Source organism: Leptonotus elevatus, chromosome 9 (assembly GCF_054856555.1).
Source record: "Leptonotus elevatus isolate MCC_2025b chromosome 9, RoL_Lele_1.0, whole genome shotgun sequence".
Lineage (NCBI taxonomy): Eukaryota > Metazoa > Chordata > Actinopteri > Syngnathiformes > Syngnathidae > Leptonotus > Leptonotus elevatus.
Window position 1 is genome coordinate 4,390,004 of NC_141247.1, and position 22,123 is coordinate 4,412,126.

At 37.9% G+C, this 22,123-nt stretch overlaps 1 protein-coding gene and 2 long non-coding RNA genes across 4 annotated transcripts in view; 1 reads left to right on the forward strand and 2 right to left on the reverse strand.

Annotated features, from left to right (window-relative positions):
- Positions 1-12,156, reverse strand: part of slitrk2 (SLIT and NTRK-like family, member 2) — a 33,647-nt gene extending 21,491 nt beyond the window's left edge. For both annotated transcript variants that reach the window (XR_015096008.1, XM_086085451.1), the window contains exon 1: positions 12,006-12,156. The gene's annotated coding sequence lies outside the window, so the exon portion shown is untranslated. The remainder of the gene's footprint in view (positions 1-12,005) is intronic.
- Positions 12,157-13,062: 906 nt separating this feature from the next.
- Positions 13,063-14,505, forward strand: LOC147168032 (uncharacterized). The gene is made up of 2 exons (XR_015095997.1): positions 13,063-13,497; positions 14,196-14,505. It is a non-coding gene; the product is annotated as an uncharacterized LOC147168032 (long non-coding RNA).
- Positions 14,496-16,223, reverse strand: LOC147168033 (uncharacterized). Its single transcript, XR_015095998.1, has 2 exons — positions 15,817-16,223; positions 14,496-15,155 (listed from the first exon to the last, which is right to left on the reverse strand). It is a non-coding gene; the product is annotated as an uncharacterized LOC147168033 (long non-coding RNA).
- Positions 16,224-22,123: the final 5,900 nt, after the last annotated feature.

A 22,123-nucleotide genomic window follows, 5' to 3' on the forward strand; every position in this document is an offset into this window, starting at 1 on the left:
AACACCAGGTCACCGTATAATGATCCTGAGAGTAGACTTGATGACAACATGGCCAAACACACACTGCAGTATATACCTGCTACTCCCCGGAAAAAAAGGCCGGCAAGAAAGTGCACGCGAAGGGGCAATCGCAGTGAAACTAATCTGTGGTGCAAATCCTGCTGCGTCCCCTTGCACGCAGGGGAGTTTTACACAATATACCTCACAAAAAGAAAAACTGTGTAGTTGAAACATCCACACAATTGTAAATAGTACCACAGTTGCACACATTTGTAAATAGTTTGCCAAATTGTTTTGTCAAATTGTTACACTGTTGAATGTAAATAAACTTATTTTGCTATCAAAAAACACTTTTTCATTGTTGGTGGTAGTGTTTTACAGAAGTAAAGCACTGTTTAGGTGTTTGTGGCATCATTCATGGGAAAAAAAAGGTATCAAATTCAGTGCATGAAATAATATCGTTTCACAAAAAAGCTTGATTTCTCCATATTTTGGTCCAAAACAGAGCATTTGGGTGAAACTAACCTATTTTCTATTGTTGATTACTGAAAAACGGAATAAGGTAGAAACAAACCTTTTTTTCTGATGAAAGATGAGAGTTCAATCTTTCATTTGGTAGTATCTGTGTTTCCATAGTCCAAACACAAAAAATTTTGTGGACCTTGAAAGATCAGTCAAAATGCTTAAATCAGCTGGCACCCACATATCCTCTTTTCTGAAAATGCTTGGCAGTCAAAGAGTTAATTACTAGTAATAGTAGTAGTAGTAGTAGTAGTAGTAGTAGTAGTAGTAGTAGTAGTAGTACAACTAGTAATATTAAGTAGTAATTTGTACTTGAATGATAAATGAATAAAAAGAAAACAAACTGCAATATGGTGAAAGTGGGATTCGAACCGTCGCCTCCTGTTTACTGCACTATCCACTGACCCACAGGGGACTTGTCATCATTGAAGTCTTGTGAAATATAATTGAGGGATGTCTTGCTGTACGCCAGAGTGGATGTGTCATTAAACATTAAATTGAGTGCATTAAATATAACGTGTGTTAAACTATTGATAATGAAAGATAAATTGTGTGGTAAATTACAAATGATCAATTGTAGATAAATTATAAATGGAAAATGGGAAGCTGAACTACAACCAGTTCTTTCAGAGGGGAGTTTCAAACCCTCACCTCCTATTTACTGTTCCATGCACTGCTGCACTATGCACTGACCCACAGGGGACATGCTTGCTGTATGCCAGAGTGAATGTGTTATTGAACATTAAATTGAATGCATTAAATATAACGTGTTAATCGAATGTTAATGAAAGATAAATAGTGTGAAAATTACAAATGATCAATTGTATATGATTTATGAATGAAAAAAAGAAAAGTTGAACTGCAACCAGTCTAAGGTGGGATTCGAACCACCGAATGTACTAAAATGTGGTCCAAACGGGGTTCGAACCCAGGTTCTCAGTGGTGGGAGGCAATTGTTCTTCGGACTGAGCTAAGTGAAATCTTGTAGCTTATGGCTCAAAGGCATCTTCTTCTTTTCCTTTCTGCTTTTCCCTTCAGGGGTCGCCAGAGCGAATCAGTTGCCTCCATCTAAGCCTGCCTCTGCATCCTCATCACACATCACACCTAACACTTTTCTCCACCCGTTCCAGCCTGCCTGCACACACTTCATCACTTCTTTTCCACACTCCATTGCTCTGGACTGTTGACCCTAAATACTTAAACTCCTCCACCTTCTTGGTCTTTTCTCCCTGTAATCTTACTCTTCCACTTGGGTCCCTCCCATTCACACACAGATACTCCATCTTGCTACAACTAACCTTCATTCCCCTCCTTTCCAGGGCAAACCTCCACGCCTCTAAATTCTCTTCCACGTGTTCCCTGCTCTCACTACAGATCACAATGTCATCTGCAAACATCATAGTCCATGGAGATTCCTGTCTAACCTCTTTTGTCATCCTGTCCATTGCCATAGCAAACAAGAAGGGGCTCAGAACTGATCCCTGATGTAGTCCCACCTCCACTTTGAACTCCTCCGTCACACCTACAGCACACCTCACCACTGTCTTACAGTCCTCAAACATGTCTTGCACCACTTGAACATACTTCTCTGCTACTCCAGACTTCCTCATACAAAACCTCAGTTCATCTCTGGGCATCCTGTCGTAAGCTTTCTCCAGATCTACAAAGACACAATGCAGCTCCTTCTGACCTTCTCTGTACTTCTCTATCAGCATCATCAAAGCAAATACTGCATCTGTGGTACTCTTCTTTTTTTGGGGGGCATGAAACTATACTGCTGCTCACAAATGTCCACCTCTGCCCCCAGTCTAGCTTCAACTACTGTTTCCCATAGCTTCATTGTGTGGCTCATTAGCTTTATTCTTCTGTAGTTGCAACAACTCTGCGCGTCTCCCTTTTTCTTAAAAATGGGCACCAGCACACTTCTCCTCCATTCCTCAGGCATCTTGTCACTATCTAAGATCCTGTTGAACAACCCAGTCAGAAATTCTACTGCTACCTCTCCCAGACACTTTCATACCTCCACAGGTATATCATCAGGACCAAATGCCTTTCCACACTTCATCTTCTTCAATTCCCTTCTCAATTCATCCTTACTAATCTTTGCTACTTCCTGGTCCATAACAGTCACCTCTTCTACTCTTTGTTCGCTCTAATTTTCCTCATTCATCAACTCTTCAAAGTACTCTTTCCATCTTCCCATCACACTACTGGCATCTGTCAACACACTTCCATCCCTATCCGTTATTACCCTAACCTGTTGCACATCCTTCCCATCTCTGTCTCTTTGCCTTGCCAACCTGTATAGATCAGTCTCTTCCACTATCCAACCCAGCATATAAGTCATTGTAAGCCCCTTGTTTGGCCTTTGCCACTTCTACTTTCACCCTACGCTGCATGTCCCTGTACTCCTGTCTACTTTCTTCAGTCCTCTCAGAGTCCCACTTCTTCTTAGCTAACCTATTTCTCTGGATGGATCAACTTCTGCACCTCATTGCACCACCAAGTCTTCTTATCTCCATTCCTTCCAGATGACACACCAAGGACTGTCCTACCTGTCTTCCTGATCACATTTGCTGTAGTTGTCCAGTCATTTGGAAAAACCTCCTGATCACCCAGAGCCTGTCTCAACTCCTTCCTAAAAGTCATACAACACTCTTCCTTTTTCAGCTTCCACCATTCCGTCCTCTGCTCTGCCTTTGCCGTCTTTGTCTTCCTACACACTATCATCCTATGCTGTCTGGCAACACTCTCACCTACCGCTACTTTGCAGTGGCTGATCTCCCTCAGATTTCACCGTCTACACAAGATGTAGTCTACCTGTGCACTCCTACCTCCACTCTTGTAGGTCACCCAATGTTCCTGCCTCTTCTGGAAAAAAGTATTCACAACAGCTATTACATTATTTTTGCCAAGTCAACCACCATCTGTATTGCGTTCCTCCTGGATACCAAACTTGCCCATCACCTCCTCATCACCTCTGTTTCCTGCAACAACGTTTCCATTGAAGTCTGCACCAATGACAACTCTCTCACTTCTAGGGATGCTCTGCATCATTTCATCAAGGTCCAACCAAAAGTTTTTCTTCTCCTCCAGCTCACATTCTACCTGTGGCGCATACCCACTAACAACATTGATCATCACACCTACGATTCCTAGATTCAGGCTTATCACTCTTTTTACCTCCAGGACGTTCCTAACAAACTCCTCCTTCACGATAACTTCTACTCCATTTCTCTTCCTATCTACACCACGCTGGAATCACTTTAACTCTGCTCCTAAACTTCTAGCTTTGCACCCTTTCCACTTGGTCTCCTGAACACACAATATGTCCACCTTCCTCCTCTGCATCATGTCAGCCAGCTCTCTACCTTTTCCTGTCACAGTTCCAACATTCAAAGTCCCTACTCTCAGTCCTAGACTTTTGATGTTCCTCTTCTCTTTCTTCCTACAAAAACACCTTCCCTCCTCTCCTTCTTCGACCAACAGTAGTCCAGTTTCCACCGGCATCCTGTAGGTCAACAGCACCGATGGCGGTCGTTGTTAACCCGGGCCTTGACCGATCCTGTATGGAAGTCATATATTTGATTCACATGTTTGATTTGGCAAAGGTTTTTACGTCAGATGCCCTTCCTGACACAACCCTCTGTATTTATCCTGGTCTTGGGACCGGCACAATAAGACACTGGTTTGTGCCCCCTTGCATGGCTCAAAGGCATATTTATATTAAAAGTTTTTGTACAAAGCTGAAAGGGGACACGTGTTTAATAATTTCAGTGAAATTATAATGCATTTCCTGACATGATAGTCAGTTGATATACATTTATATCCCTTAACATACTTGGCATGGATATATTTGCAATGTACAGTCGGAGAGAGAGCTGGTAATGATGATCAGTTGTGGGCATGGAAAGTGGAACTTAGAAAAATAGTCTCAAGTCCTTTCGAGTCATTTTTAACAACATCATAGATGATATTATTTGGGGTGGGCATCAAAGTAGGAGTCAGGGAGTGAACCCAGAGTGGTGCAACAATAGCAACAATAATTACCCGATAAACAACTGACATTAGCTTACTTACCGTTCTTTGTGCAACTTCAGATGTTGAACGAAGTATGAAGTTGTTGCCTCTCCGTCAGTGATCTAATCTTGGACATAGTGCAATTCATTTATTGTTGACCACCTCGTAAGTTTTTGGACCCGAACAACTAGTGGTGCAATGGATCACAAAAGTCACGGATCGAATTGTTTAAAAATAAAATAAAATAAAAATCAGATAAATGTAATTTTGTCTTTATTTATTTTATAAAATGTTTTTGCCCATTACATTTTAAATATATATATATAAACTCAAAATGTCTAATATAACCATTAGGATTTAGGAACAGAACTTTAAGTGCAATATAAGGCAAGATACAAAATTATTTTAGACCTATTCCATATATATATATATATATATATATATATATATATATAAAGCTAGTGTTTTATAAAATAATTATAAATGAAGGCAAAGTTCTATTTATTTATAATCATGAAAAATACATCTAAGTGCAATTTTAGGCGCATTCCCTTCATTTAAACAGGGAGAGTGGATTATAAAGTAGCATAGGTCCACAATATTGAAAACAATAAGAAAAGAAAGCGAGCCACCAAGCAAAAGCTGTCAAACTACTGTTGCCAGCCAGGCAACCGATGCTAACGCTAACAGCTAGCTACAAGCCACGAATGCCGGGGACTTGTACCGTATCATACAATGACGGCGTAATTAACTTGCAGTTTCTTTGCGTCCTAAATTAGCTATTTAATATACTTTCGGGGTGGCATTATGATAATGGTGGTTGAAAATATGTATTTTTTTTTTTTTTTTTTTTACGTTAATAATGCAAGCCAAAATGGGAAAGGGAAGTAGTCAAGCTGCCATTCATGCCACCATGCAGGCAGACTACAAGGTCAAATCCGCCAAGGCTGTTGCATTGGTCAGCTTTATTTTGAAGTTTGCTTTAGCGTAGGCGGTGTGTGTTTGCGGCTTCCCTGACTTGTCTGAATGACGGCGCTGTGTCAGCCCAGCTCACACGAGACGAAACTTAATCGTTAACATACATTTTAATTTTTTTGTTTTGGTAGAAGAAGCACGTATTTTAAAGTCAAAGGGCTCAAGTACAAGTGAAGTTACAAGTCATTGTTGTTAAAGTCCAAGTCGAGTTACAAGTCTTTTAACATTTTGTCAAGTTGAGTCTAAAGTCGTCAAATTCATGACTCGAGTCACATGACTCAAATCCACACCTCTGGGTACTTCCTCATCGGAGGGCAGCGTCCCAGTACCACCACCCAATTCTCTGGCGGTTCAGCAAGCCCCCCTTATACACAGCAACGCGAGGAGTTCACAGAAAAGTCTGATGACTGCATGATTGTACCGGCTTTGCAGTGCAAGGGATCGGTTTGCGGTTAAAAAGTTTGCGCTATTTATAAAATGACTATATTTGCCATACTCTATTGTATTACCACAACCACAGATGTGACATTCACTCAGAACACGCTGGAGAGGCTATGTATCTCGTCTGGCCTGGGAACGCCTTTTGATCCCCCCAGGGGAAATTGACAAAGTCTGGGCTTCCCTGCTAAAGCGACCCGACCTCAAATAAACGGTGGAAAATTGATGGATTGTATGTTAAAATTTGAAATGGCAGAATATCAAAAAGAAGAAAATGACCTCTCCAGGTCACTTTTGACCTACCTGTAGATTTAAAGGCACTCAAGTAAATTTTTGACAAATTACTTTCTTTTCTTTCTTGAGAAGTTACTTTTTTTCTTGAGGTTACTTTATTTTCTATTCTACGTGTATTGCATGACAGGAAATACCTAATCCTCCTCAGATTTGAGTTACATGGTTTCTATACGATCAATACAACATTTTTATTTCCGCATATTGAGTCACTGATGGGATCTAAGAATATCTGATTACATGTAAGAATTGGAGTCACATGCGTTAGATGTGTACAGTAAATGTTTTTTTCCCCCTCATTTAAAGGGCAAATACTGCTTTATCAGCAGAGATGTTCAGGAGGTAAAATAATTTGTGTTTGTATTGAGGCTTTTGTATACCAACCTTTCCATTTATTTTTATACTCATCGGAAATAAATTCAATAAGGCTGTTTTACATCCAAATTAAATCAATTAGTCTGTCTCTTGAATATAATTAGCAGAGCAGTGAATTTTTCTTCTAAATTTGATGAATTTATTTTGCCAGTAATGGTCTGTTCTCACGAGCTTGTTTTTGTTGTAACTAAAAAACATTTACAAAAAAAATATGAAATCAATGCACAACCACATCCAAATCCATTTGACCTGGGTGGAAGAAAAAAAATCTAATAATGCAAATTTTTTAATCCCGACCACCCCTTGTGCTTAGGCAACATAATCGAAACAGATATTAAAAAGTGAGAGGTGCACAATCTTCCTTGTAAGTGTCCACTCATATAGTTGCTTTGTGCAGTGTCGACTCACGCAATCTGTGTTCCATTCATTGTTTGTCCAGCCATTTATTGATTCATTAATTTTGCACAAACAGAACATCTAGAAATTAGTGACAAAGCAGGAAAATTTATTTTTTTAAATAGTTATGTCTCAAGCAAGCAAAGTTTGAAGCGAGGATGAGTCTGGAGCAACATGCGTTTGGGTACGGGAAAAAGAGGGATGAACGTGCCGAGGCATACTGTGTCTGCATTTATGGTGTATTAAAAATTGCTCCTTTGGTTTCTTGTCTTAGTGAAAAGTTACACACACAGGCATTTTTGTTGGAATTATCTCTATCAATGAAAACCTGGATAAATTGGTTGTACTTAAAACATTTACATCCAGGGATTGCCTCAAAAGGTTTACGTTATTTAGGGTAGAAATCGATGAAGATTGATGAATGATACTGTATAATCTCATTCTATGAACGCAATGTTAATCAGATTACCGTGTTTTGGCTAGTGCTGGCACATGCAATGTATTCTTGCAAAAAGAAAGAAAAGTTCCCCTTACATAATATAAAAAAAAACATAAGAATATAATAAAAACCTATCAAAAGGAACAACTTAAAGATAATTTAATTCAGTCAATGCAATATACAGTATTTGTGCAATAAACAAGACAGGAACTTGAAAATAATAATAATAATAATGAGTGTAACGTAATAATGTGTAATGAGCATAAATGTGTATACTGCAAGGATATTCTTCAGCATTTGAATTTTTGGAGGTATCTCATGTCAACCTAAGTACATCATTACCTGCTGAATGAATGTAAAGAAATTAATAAATACATTAACAAAAACGTTTTTCAAGCACTCCTGGTACTGCAGATGGGTAAAGTCAAACAAGAGACACGTTGTCTGAGGTAGGATGGTGAGTGCTTCCATTTACAAGGCTACCATTTAAGATGATCCCCACTCTGCTCTCGAGGGGTTAATTTTGACTTTGATACTGGCGAGCCATGACTCACAGCAAACTGGGGCTAACAACTCATTTAAAAAAGAAATAGAAAATGTGTTGCAAGCCGGAAGCTGTCTGTTGGATCAGGTTATATCCTTTCTGTTTAAATAAATTATAATAAATAAATGAGCAAATCTAGATGACTGATAACGTATTGGTATCACTCAATAGTAACTAATAGGCGCGATTGATGGCATGTCAGCGTGGTAACGTCACATCCGCCCCAACAGGGCGCCAAGCATTCAAATGAATTATTTAGCAAATATAAGACTGGACACAAACATGAGAACACTAGATATTGATCAACCTTCACAATATTGCTCCATTTCCCCATCAATACCTCGGAATGGGACACCAGACTTTAAATACATTTGATTGCTTTCTGGAAGTCTCTTCCAAACTGACTTACTCCATACAGCCTCTGAAATGTGTTTGAGGAAAAATAACAGGAGAATGAACGCAAGGTCCAAATTTGACACGGAATGCCAATGTTTTTAGGTTTGCTCCCCCAGATTGCATATCTGGCAAAAACAAAATCCTAAATGAAAGACTTAAGAAAGTGGTTGAAATAATCTAGGCACACAGAAATACGGTGTGCGCCATTTTCACTCTAAAGCACATAACTGAAAATGACTAACTGTGAGAAACATGTTTTTTATTAAAGGTAGTCTTACGAATTGATGGGGAGAAGGATGATGTCACAACAGAGAGAAGTTAAGCCGTTTGTGAGCATATGTGTGTACGTTACACAGCAGGGTCTATTGCTTTAATCGACTCTACAAGTGAATTCGGGGGGGGGGGGTGATGTGTTGTTTACGCATTTGAGCTTAGCTGCTGTGGGTCAGCAACCTGGGATTCAGCTGTAAATGATGATAGTAAAACTTTGTTCTTGCTGAGTTTTTCTCCTGGGGTTTACAAGAAAAATTGTGATATGAGGGTTTTTCCATTTGCTTCAGAAGTGGGACACAATGACATTTGTCAAGGGAGAATATATCATGCTTATGTATTCAGCTCCAGTACGCAAGAAGGAAAAGCTACTTCTAGGAGGAAAGGAAAATGCATTATTGTTTTAGCGTTTCAATTAGAAAGCAAGAAATACAGCATGCATTATTTTGTACACTCTGTATTAGGGTGCAATAATCATATGCAAAGTGTCATACACTTGCTCCACAATGCTATATCTTATAATATTGATGTGATCTAAGCACAGATAATACACCAAGTGTCACATTGCCTATCTAGATGAGTAGAAACGTATCAAAAACAATATTATTCTGTTCTGGAAAGTCATTAGTCAGGTTTCCATCCAAATGTTTTGAAATTTTTATGCAAATTTTGTGAAAATGCGCAAAACGGACATGCGACTTATGCCTGTTTCCATCCGCTCTTTTGCGAATATGCGGCACGAGATGACGTAGTGATGGAACTTTGGGACAATGGGAAGTTCCAGATGTGAATGTTGGTTTTGACGGACTGAACGGAAGTAGTTTGTCTTGTTGGCTTCCCTCCCGCATGTAAGTGAAGTGTGTCGTTACATTGAGAGCTGATGTTAATAAAGCCATCTAAAATTGCATTCATGTTTTTTTCTTTAATTAATTATAAAAATAATTGTGTTTCTTTGTCTCCCCAAACATATCTTACTTTACCATCCGCCATTTATTGTGACTACTAACGTGCGTGTGACGTAGTATCAGTCAAAACGTGCGACGTATATCCGGTATTGTAGTCGCTTATTCGCAAAACCTGTTTCCATCGCCAAAATGCAAATTTTTCTTTTTTTCGATAACGCTTCAAAAACCACCCCCTCCAAGAAACCTTTTTGCGAAGTTTGGGCCTTTTTTTCGAATTTCTGCCGTTTCCATTCAGTTTTTTTTGGGATGGAAACCCACCTAGTGTCAGATTAATCTACTGACTGGGAATGAGAAAACACATTTGAAAATGGCAAATAAGAGATCACCCAGAGGAAAATTTTATTGCTCAAAGCTTGATCGTCTATGTCTTGTGAGACAAATTTGAGAATCTCACCACAGTCTCATTTTACTCTCTTTTGTCTCAAACGTTTCTCATTTGTTTCTCCTAAAATTCATTAGGAGAAATAAGGGAAACATAGCAATTAAAGAGAGAATCATACTTGAGACTTAATGGAGATAACTTTGAGATCTAACTTCAAGGAGAAAATGAGCATAAGGAGAAATAAGTAAGAAGACTATGTGAGAATCTCATTTCCTTCTCATTTTACTCTTTTTTTATATCCAGTGTCGCTCATGTTTCTCCTAAAATTCACGAGGAGAAATAAGGGAGACATAGAAATGAAAGAGGGAGTCATACCTTAGACTTACTTATTGGAGATAATTTTGAGATCTAACTTCAAGGAAAAAATGAGCATAAGGAGAAAAAAGTGAGACTATGTGAGACAAATGTGAGAATCTCATCTCAGCCTCATTTTACTCTCTCTTTTTTCTCAAACGTTTCTAATTTGTTTCTCTTAAAATTCACTAGGAGAAATAAGGGAGACATTGCAATTATAGAGGAGAGTCAAACGTGAGACTTACTGGAGATACCTTGGAGATCTCCAAGGAGAAAATTAGCAATACTGAGATACTATTAAGCAAAATCTTAGAAAAAAACGTGGGGGGGGGGGGGGGGAAGCAATGCCAAATTTAGGCAGGATCAGAGTCGCAGAGATTTAGGCAATAAAGTGTTCATAAATGACTCTTTTACAAATTATATTTGTGCTTCTAAATGGTAAATCGACGCCTTCTTAATATAATTGCCTATGTAATTTATTTCAGATTTTTCAGGAAACAAAAAATGTAATCATTTACATAATAAGGAGATTTAGGCACAAAAAAAATTTTGCAAAAAAAAATGACATAGGCAATTATTTTAAGAGGGTGATCATGGTACTTCATTTATATAGCGCTTTCCCACCTTACAAGGCCCTCAAAACGGATGCATCATCAGGAGCAACTGGGGGTTCAGTATCTTGCTCAGAGATACTTCGGCGTGGTCACAATGACATCCTCTGGGTTGCGAGACTACCACTTTACTAATCAGCCACGCCACCCCGTAATAAACAATTCAGTCTGATCTATAGGCTAGGCAATATGGCTGAATGTGCATTTTTACTTTTACAGTCATCTTTCACATCAACCTCATGATTTACAGACAACAATTTACTTTAAAGTGTATCTTAATAATGCATTTCAAATAGACGCCTTATTAATTTTTGCAACCTTTCCGTTTACCTTTCGAATTGAACACTGCTGATCAGAAAACAAAAACAATGTTGGAATCTTTAAATAACAGTGACATGAGGAAAACTTAGCAACTACAGTCATTTCCCTTTGCTTGTCTTCGACCCCAAGCTCCATTAGAAGGTTTAACTGTCATTGCCTGAAACAAGCAGAAAACTGTAATAAACATTTTTGGGGGAGGTGCATTTTGATTACTGTGTTCTTTGATTATCATAGTTAGTAGTTATTATTACTCACAAGTTAAATTAACTATGGGTCTGTGTGCACTGTTGTTGAGCTGTAATTGTGTTTATGGTTTTGGAAAAGGGAGCTGTGCACCTAAACAATATCAACAACACAGCATGTAAGTTTCAAACATACTGTAAAAGACAGCAATACAGCATCATCAAAATTAGGTCGTGTTCAGAATCATTTACCTGTTCCGCTCTCCTCCTCATATTAGATTTTGTGGCCAGAACATTTTGGTAAAAGAAAAAAAAACATTCACAGCCTGACACCTGAGCACAATTGGCATTCTATTATTATGTTACGTCATATTATGAACTTTAAAAACATACCAATATTATCTTAAAATGTTCCTCTTTGCCACATTTGTCTTCATGGGTTAAGACCTGCGCATCTTCTTCCTCCCCATTAAGTATGTGCAAAGTTACATCCCTGTCACTAGTTTAAACACTTGGATGTGGTGGAAGTTAGTTTACCTCAGCTCTCTTTTGATTCTTCTAATACTTTGTGAGTGTTTGTTCACCTGACTGTTTCCTTTTCATGGAGTTGACATCAAGCTCAGGACAAGATACATCATGCCTTCCAAGTTTGGATAAGTAGTGAATAAATAATTAGCCATCTTGATTTGAAGACTGTGACCACCCGTACGCCACGTGGCTCGTCAAAACAGTACCAACAACCTGTACATGAACAGAATATATTAAAAGCAACGAAGTACAACATCTACATATTTGTTATATTATAGTGTGAAACTAATGCAATGTTCATCATTAGCGCAATAATTAATATAAAGGTTCTTACTTGCCTCACCAACTGAAAAACCTGCAGCATGACAGATGACACCTCTCTGCTTAGTTTCCTGATGAAAGGAGTTACAGTGAGAAGAAAAACAAGTTACAGATAAACTTTGTTAATGCATTTCTACACCATCACACTTACTTTAAAAACTAAACCTAACAACATGTAACATATTCTAATATTGTTAGTCAATGTTCTGTCTTCAACTGTTATGATAGCATGTTAAAAGAAAACTTAAATAAGCTTCATTCATGTACTTAAGCACTCATGTCCCATTTCAGTGCTGTTGGTTAGCTTACTAGCATATGTTAGCAACACAGCACACCTTGCTTTTATTGCTAATAGATGATCAGCAACTTAGCTTTATCTTTTAGGATGATATGGAATAATTTATTCAGTCAAACAACCTCTAAAGACGTATGCTAAGTGACAGGAGTGAAAAATGAAAGAGTGATACATATGGAGGTAAATTTGGTGCAAAACTAACTTGTGCAAAAAATTTGTACCTGTAGAAAAAAGTCTAAATTTGTATCTGTAAAAGTCGTGATTTGTATCTGTAAAAAAAATGTGTGCCTGTAAAAAAAAAAATGGTGTCTGTAAAATAAAATTGTACCTGTAAAAAAAAATGTGTATGTGTAAAACAAATTTGTATCTGTAAAAACAAATTTGTATCTGTAAAAACAAATTTGTACCTGTAAAAGTCATGATTTGTATCTGTACAAAAAATTTTTTGTACCTGTACAAAAACTATAAATTTGTATCTGTAAAAGTTGTGATTTGTACCTGTAGAAATGACAACTTGTAGTCAAAGAAGTCGCCACTAGGAGTCACAAGTGGGTTTTCTGCTGCTGTTCAGTGACGTGAGTTTTGCCCCATTTGTCGCGCTACAAATGGAGCAAAACTAATTTGTACTTGTAGAGCGCCGTGATTTGTACTCGTAGAAGAAGAGGGCGGGCTCTGGAGGATTTGGGCGGGCTAAAGCTCAACCTCATTGGTTGAGCGAACGACCGTGGGTTGAACTCAAATGACGCCCATAAGTCCGCAATTCCAAACAGAGTAGCCACACTAGTTTACGCGTCATTTTGGAAGAAGAGGATGTCCCAGGCGTGAAAATTGCAACATGGTTCAATATACGAACACCGTGTGGAACAGCTTAAACATTGGTTGACATGCAGAGCACTCCAAGTGGGCAGAAAGAAAGAAGTTTTAGTATGAAGGTAAGATTTATTGTACGAACATAGCTCGTAATCCGGTGCTAGCGAGCTAGCTCATCTCATGTTGTTGTCACGAAAACTGAATACATTGAAGTCACGATTTGTATTTCAAGATTTGAAGCCTACCAGTGTAAACATACGATCAATAGCTTGTACCTGTAAAAAAAAAAGAAAAGTGGACAGTACTCAGCTACTTGTATTTGACTAACATTATATTCAAGCATCTGTACTCTTACTATCATAATAAAATGAAAACAAAACGTTTTTACTGCGAGTGGATCTTTAAGCTGCTACAGGTATTTTAACCTCAACCCTTTACCGTCTGTATTTAATCAATTAATTTCAAATATTACAATTTATTGATAAATGTCAGTATTTTTGCAATGTATGCTTTGCAAACAGTTCAAATAAAAGGCTCTTACACTTTTAAACGTACACATTTGCTTTCAACACTGAAGCCAAATAAAAATAATGCAAATGGGAATGTTTATAAACAATGTCTGTGTCTATCAGTATTACCACTATTTCTGATATTAAGATGTGACAAAATCTTAGTTTTTTTCCTGGCTAACAAGATAAAGCTAAACATTTTACTGATTACGTATAATGTCAGTGGCTGTGTTTTGATAAAGACACAGCTAGGAAGCTATGATTATTTTTTATTGTATGAATATGCTGACCCAACCATTCTATTCGCACAGATGCCAGCATGCAGTCAATCAAAGCTACTTCTTGATCAATCGCTAGACGGTGGCACATGGTGTGACATCAAACCTGCTTCAAAGTGGCTGTGAAGTGCAACAAATGAGAATCCTTGATACACTGATTACTGTTCTGAGAGAATTTCACTACAAACACCTTTGGGAAAGTGAAGAAATTATGCTTTCTAAATGTCTTCCAATTTTGAGTTTGAAATGTTGCAGGAGTACAATTTAATCCATATTGAGAGTTATTTGAAATAGTCAGATCAAATAACAACATGTATCATTCAATAAACAAGATTGTGCATCATTTGAAATGTTTTATTTGATGTCCAGAAGAGCCGTTTCTGCATCCATCCAAGACGAGAACAGTATTCTTCTCACAAACAGAACAAAAGTTATTGATGGAGCTGTATGAGGAATTCAAGACTCACCAAAAAAGGCAATACTGCTGCTATCACTAAGACGAGGGAAATATGATTGGCAAAAGAAAAAAGCAGACAGACTAAATATATAAGTTATAATTGTTTCATGTTAGATGTGTATTTCACATTAATCGTGTTATTAATTATTGATTTAATGTAAAGCACCTCGAATTGACCTACATATTCATTCTTCACTGTTACATCTCAACAGTAGCCAAAAGCGATCATGGCAGCAAGTCGGCAAGTAGCCTATAACAATATATATAAAAAATAAGACTAAATAGGTGTTGAGCTGTAAATATATGTTGCCCATTATTGTAGCCACCAGAAAAAAAGACTGACCACTGCCACAGGTGGGGGAGGGGACCACAGCCTGCTACATTCACATCAGCAGAAGATCTGCAAAATAATTTTCCATAATCCAGTTTGATGGAATACCCCCAGGTGTCATCTCCTGTCTCTTGGCTGCTTTCTGATGGAGTTGGGTCATCCTTTTCACTGATGCTTCAGCAGTGTCTCCAGCAGTTGTCTCCACCTTTTGAGGAAGATTTTGAAATTTATGAGATTCTTATTTAATTAAAAATAAATAAACTAACATTTGACCTAGTTACTTTTGTTAAAGTAGCTGTGTGACAGTGACACTGCTCACATCTTAGTGATACAGATAGACTAGCATTTCAAAAGCAGAATAGCCAATATTTAAATAAGAGTAATGTTACATTGGAAAATGTAACTCAAGTAGAAATTAAAAGCGCAGAAAAAATACTTGCACAAATATTTGAGTACTGTGAGTGATGAGTAAACTAAGAGTGTAAGAGCAAAATACTGACATTTATCAATAAATTGTAATATTTGAAATTAATTGATTAAATACAGACGGTAAAGGGTTGAGGTTAAAATACCTGTAGCAGCTTAAAGATCCACTCGCAGTAAAAACGTTTTGTTTTCATTTTATTATGATAGTAAGAGTACAGATGCTTGAATATAATGTTAGTCAAATACAAGTAGCTGAGTACTGTCCACTTTTCTTTTTTTTTTTACAGGTACAAGCTATTGATCGTATGTTTACACTGGTAGGCTTCAAATCTTGAAATACAAATCGTGACTTCAATGTATTCAGTTTTCGTGACAACAACATGAGATGAGCTAGCTCGCTAGCACCGGATTACGAGCTATGTTCGTACAATAAATCTTACCTTCATACTAAAACTTCTTTCTTTCTGCCCACTTGGAGTGCTCTGCATGTCAACCAATGTTTAAGCTGTTCCACACGGTGTTCGTATATTGAACCATGTTGCAATTTTCACGCCTGGGACATCCTCTTCTTCCAAAATGACGCGTAAACTAGTGTGGCTACTCTGTTTGGAATTGCGGACTTATGGGCGTCATTTGAGTTCAACCCACGGTCGTTCGCTCAACCAATGAGGTTGAGCTTTAGCCCGCCCAAATCCTCCAGAGCCCGCCCTCTTCTTCTACGAGTACAAATCACGGCGCTCTACAAGTACAAATTAGTTTTGCTCCATTTGTAGCGCGACAAATGGGGCAAAACTCACGTCACTGAACAGCAGCAGAAAACCCACTTGTGACTCCTAGTGGCGACTTCTTTGACTACAAGTTGTCATTTCTACAGGTACAAATCACAACTTTTACAGATACAAATTTATAGTTTTTGTACAGGTACAAAAAATATTTTGTACAGATACAAATCATGACTTTTACAGGTACAAATTTGTTTTTACAGATAAAAATTTGTTTTACACATACACATTTTTTTTTACAGGTACAAATTTATTTTACAGACACAATTTTTTTTTTTACAGGCACACATTTTTTTTACAGATACAAATCACGACTTTTACAGATACAAATTTAGACTTTTTTCTACAGGTACAAATTTTTTGCACAAGTTAGTTTTGCACCAAATTTACCTCCATAGATACACATTCTGTTTATTTTTATTTTAATGCACATTTTACCAACCTGAAACACTGCCACTTTTGGATTCCTGTTCACAGCCACAGACTCAAAAGCACGGCTGTTGGCACGTCGAGATTCTTCTTCTACTCGGTGTGTGTCTGTGTCTGTCTGGTTAGAAATATGGCGCGCCACCTGATGGCGTAACTGTGAAACTGCGATCCAGCCATCCAACTTAGATATTATTCATTCATTTGATGTTTGTTTTATTAAATTGAAGCGAATCTTTGGTCAGATGAAAAAAGATTGTCTCGACAGCACCTAACTAAATATTATGGCATTAAAAGAATAACTACTGAGGAAAATTCTAGATAACCACAAACAGCAATGTCTGTGTCAAATAGACAAGACTAAAATGTATATGAAGCTATAAAATATCAAATGTAAAACGAAAGGGAAATAATATACTTACTCTTGAATCACAACAAAAATTGGTGACTGCTGTTGACCTTTGAAGAACTTCTCACCGGCACATGACATGCACATACTTTGCACATTTAAGTACAATAAATACAAAGTCTTATTGTTTGAGGAGAAACTATTGATTGGAACTGAAAACAAAATTACCATAAAACTAACACTGTCAAATAGCAATAGTATTTGTAGTAGTGTAAAACAAAAGAGCATGCAATTACAAAAAACAACACTCCTCCAGAAAAAGTTGAAAGTGAAACTGGATCACACGGCTAATAATTGATTACCTTTTTCTGATTTAGGTTAAACTGTATTTTCATGATATGCAATTGTGAGTACTGCAGTTCTGATTCAGCAGAGCCCTCCACATTTTGTTGTTTCCCAGAAACAAGTGGTTTTTTTTAAACTTTCTTTTTTACTTCCTTTAAAATCTTAAAAAGTAATATACAGTATAATATATAAGATATACAAGATAAATATGATTTATATATAGATATATAAAAGGTATCTAAAATATAAGTTAGCGTTGTATAGTATAACTATAGAACTACAGTGTTTCCCACAGATTTGAAATCTACTTGGGTGGGTGGACTCCGGCGGGGGAATGGGAGGGTTGGACGGCAGGTGGGTCTCAGTCTTGTTAATACGTCTGCTCTAGCCTCACGATCCACGAGTGACGTCGAATTAACGTTACATGCGGTATATCCTGTCGCGGCATGTTTGTTTTTCTTTTTAAATATATTTGTAATTGATTTTCTGGAAAACTTCTTGGGTGGTGGCCAATTTACTTGGGTGGCCTGCCCAAGTATTAACATGGTGTGGAAAACACTAAACTAATAGTACAAACAAATTGACGAGACAACCTGGACAAGACACAAGCGGCGAACTGAGAAACACTGAGAAATATGTGAGACTTTATTGAGATATCATCTAAAACTCCAAAGGAGACTAATTTGAGATTAAGTGCATGGCTTTGCTCCTGAGAAAAAGATGAGACACAGGAGCAACACACCTTAGTCTCAGTTTGGTCTCACATCAATCTCGTTGTTGTCTTGGAGAAGTAAATGAGACATGTTTGAGATCTTAAACATGTCTCATTTGTCCATTTTGTTTCCTCTGGGCAGTGCTACTTAAGTATTAGGGGTGGAAATCTCTGACTGTCTTTGACTGTCTCACGATTCGATTCAGATTTTTGGGTCTGCGATTCGATTCAGAATACCTTGATTAACAATCATTTTATAGATGTGCAAAGAAATTGTCATGATCTACTCCAGCCTGACTCACTAATGCTAATTAGGGCGCTACTCACTGTAATCTTAATATTACTCACCGGCATATGCTCTTCCTAAGCTTAAAAATATATATATATATTTTATTGGAATAACTTGATCGGGACCTTTTTCCTTCTACTCTCTAATGTGACTATAGCTTAACAGTGTATCAGAATGAGCAGAACAACACTGCCCCTAAGTGGTCAAATTGAGTATAACATGAACAGGACTCCAATAAAGGCACACACAAACAAAGTCAGGACAGTATAAAATAATTCAAATTAAATTGATTTGGGGACATTTAAAATAGATTCTGAATCGTACTAAATGAGAATCGCGGTTAGATTTTTCGGCACACCCCAAGAATGTATTAGTGAATTATTATGAATTACTGAAAATAGTCAGTTTTCTTAGGTCACGTAAACATGAATGATATATTTTTAACTTTGAATAAAATAAGCAGATGCATTTATTGTCTTTATGTTCAATTTAGGTTCACCAGGTGTCCGCCCCAGGCGGATTTTGTAAACCCCGTTGTTTCGGTCCGCTGTTATGCAGGTCCCATCAGGCGTCCCGTTTTTTGCCATGTTTATGTCAGGCAAATAAAATACCATAAACCGATTGAAAGGGAATTTAACTGTTAAATTCCTTCATAAATGTGTTCACATTCACATTGTCATTCTCATCTGCATGTAATTGCTAGCAAGCATGTTTTTGTCATAACGGAACGAGAACTACTTCCTGCTTCCATCTGTAAGAATCATATGAGAAATGTCCTATTATTTTTATTAAGCTATTTTTCAGGCTTTTGATCAAATATTACATACCCAAAATAAAAAGAGGATATCTCTGCAACAACAAGGTATATTTGAATAATTATTGTGCCATAAAAGGAACACTTGTGAGATTTGTTCAAATGTGTAAATATCTTATTTTACTAGTAAATGAACATTGCGCACAGCACAAATGCAACATTTTCTAGCTCGCTAAAAAAAAAAAAAGAAGCACTTTTAGGACAATTATCTCTTTGGAATAATCCAGCTGCACCTCTAACCCTCCACCAAATCATAGTTCAACATGTGAACATTCTATTTGCAAAGGTTTACAGCAGAAGCAGAACAAAATTACAGAGTTTTTAGTAGACAGTTCAGGCGAGGACACTTTTGTCACACTTTGGCACCATATGTGCCACCTGACTTTCCTTATGTACCAAACTATATATTTCACTTGTATATCACTAATGTTGCTCAAAATATTCAAATACAGCCGTTTTTGGCTTTTGTTTTTTGAAAATTCAACCGGACCGCTATATATTTTCCTATTTAAAAAAATAACCACATAAAATAACTGAATGTTGAATACAAATGGAGCAGATTTATTTTTAGAACTCCAAAAAAAATCTGTAAAAATGTATAACTGTACACACATAAAACCAAACAACTTACTGTCTATTGTGCCACAACTGGAAGCAGTTCCTTTTTGAAGTTAGGCACAAAGGAATTTCACTAACCTTGCTCTGCAAGATGAATTCTCGCGGTATTTGTGAGTTCACAAACTCCGGAGAATACATCTTGTACCGAGCTCGTTGATTTTCATCGAGTGGTTCGGACCAATCACAGAGTGACATTGTGTTTGGGGCGTGATATGCAGCTGTGACAAAGCCAGCGCCCGACGCGGGGGCAAACAAAAAAACAAACAAACAAACCTAACATGGATGAATGGACGCTTCAATTAATTCTGTTCTTGCAGAATCACTCACTGTTTCCTTGTTGAATGTTGAACAGCAAGAGGCACTTTGTGCATTTTTATCTCGTTAAGATGTTTGTGCTTTTTTTCCTCCCCCCTAAGACGAGACTGAAGAAGACGAGGGCTTTGTCTGCATGGGGCCTGCCTCAATTTGAACAGTTCCTTGTGTAGAATGAAACTGTTCACTACAGCAATGTCCATAAAGTGGTAAAACAAAGTCTTGTACCACTTCATGGTCGTGTGGCTGATGCTGTAGGATGTCACCAGTGCATCAGACAAATGCACACCCACACCACCTTGTGATTGTAGTCCACGATGCTGTCCGGAACTGGTATGAACTTGTTTTTCCATACCCCAGCATCCTTCACCTTTCTCCTCACTGTCTGTCCACTGTAGGCCTGATGCACCTTAGAGCACATTGTCACCTCTCTTGTGTCCCTCCACTTCACAAAGAAGAGTTTGCCACTCCGGATCCAACGCATGTCCCTCCTCTCAGCCTTTTTGGGAAAGTCATTGGTCTGGCTTTGAGGGAAGCCAATGCGGTTTTTGCGAATGGTACCACAGCAACCAATGTGCTTAGCGTACAGATCCTCGAAGAAAGCCGGGCTTGTATAAAAATTGTCTGTAGACAAGGTGTAGACCAAGTAGAGGAAAATGCAAAAGGTCCATCACTGATGAGTAACAAAGGAGGTGAGCTGTGGGGAACTCAATTTTACCTTTGTAGTCAAAGAAATTCCAGGTCCATAGCCTGTCGATGAATCAGCAAGTACAAACAGTTTGTAACCCCACTTTGTTGGCCTGTCCCTCATTTACTGCTTCATGCTTATCCTGGCTTTGGTTCCAAACATTTCCGGAAAAGGTGCTTTGCAGGCGTTCACCATCACATCATTATATTCTTTCATAATTAGTGCAATGTTTCACACAAATTATTTTTCAAGCTCAAGCTTATTAACCTGATACAGCAGTTGCCGATCATACCCAAAGCAAGCTTTTCTGGCAGCATATTTCCAATTTTGCAATGTGGGATAAACGCAAGGTAAACAGCACAGCCAGCTTCCAATAGTTTATGAGACCAAGCAAAAAAGGTTGGATAATGGTGAGGGCATTGACTTGTTAAGCGCTGTTGAACTGTCCCTCAAGATAGCATTTAGCATTTGCTAATGTCATAACACAACCGAAAAGTAAACAAATAGATTGATGAAGATTGACAAGCGACTGGATTTGGTGACACTTAATTTACAGATTTACAAATTGTAGCATTACAGTTTTGAATTTTGAAAATCTGGTCACCCTCGTTCAGTTAAATTTCCTGGAATCTTGGCCCACATTAGCTTCCACCTAACTCAGACATTGACTGTAATCAACAGATACAGTTTATATCATATTTTCCAAGTCTTAGTTGCATCTTCCTAGGGGTGCCACTGTTATGTGACACACTACACTATTGCATCTCGGCAGGCGACAAAGTCAAAGCTTACACCAGCTGTGTAAAGCTCAGTTTAGCCCCAACAGAGTCAGTAGAGTTGACGTGCCATCAACTACACTCTCTCCCAATATTACAGTATGACTGTGTGAACGAGGCAGAATACCGTGAAGGAAGGTGCCCCAAAAACACCCCACGTCAGTAATGATCTGATCATTTGGCCTGTAACCATGAATGCTGCCTTCAACCTAATATCTTTTCGAAGTCTATATCCAACAAAAATGCAAATTTGTGTCATGATCTGTCTTTTTGTTGACTTTGATTAGAAAGATTGGCTTTTTTTGTGGGGAAGAAATTCAGTGAACTTAAGCCATACTTTTCATAAAGCCGAGGTAGCCTCCGGCTGTGATCGACTTTGGCCGCGCACGCAGTGTTGCCAACTCCCCAGTAAGGAAAGTAGCTATTGGCTGTACTTTAGTCGCAAAATTACATCATTGCCCAATTTGCATATTTGAAAATTTTAATGTAATATTAGTGAACGCTGTAGGAGAGGGGAATAACATCATAGGAGGCAAAACATGAGTATAAAAGACCCTAAACAACACCAGAGAAATGTTGCTAAATTTGTCGCTAGTTGCTTTTGACAAAAAAAAAGTCGACAGATTTAGCGAGAAA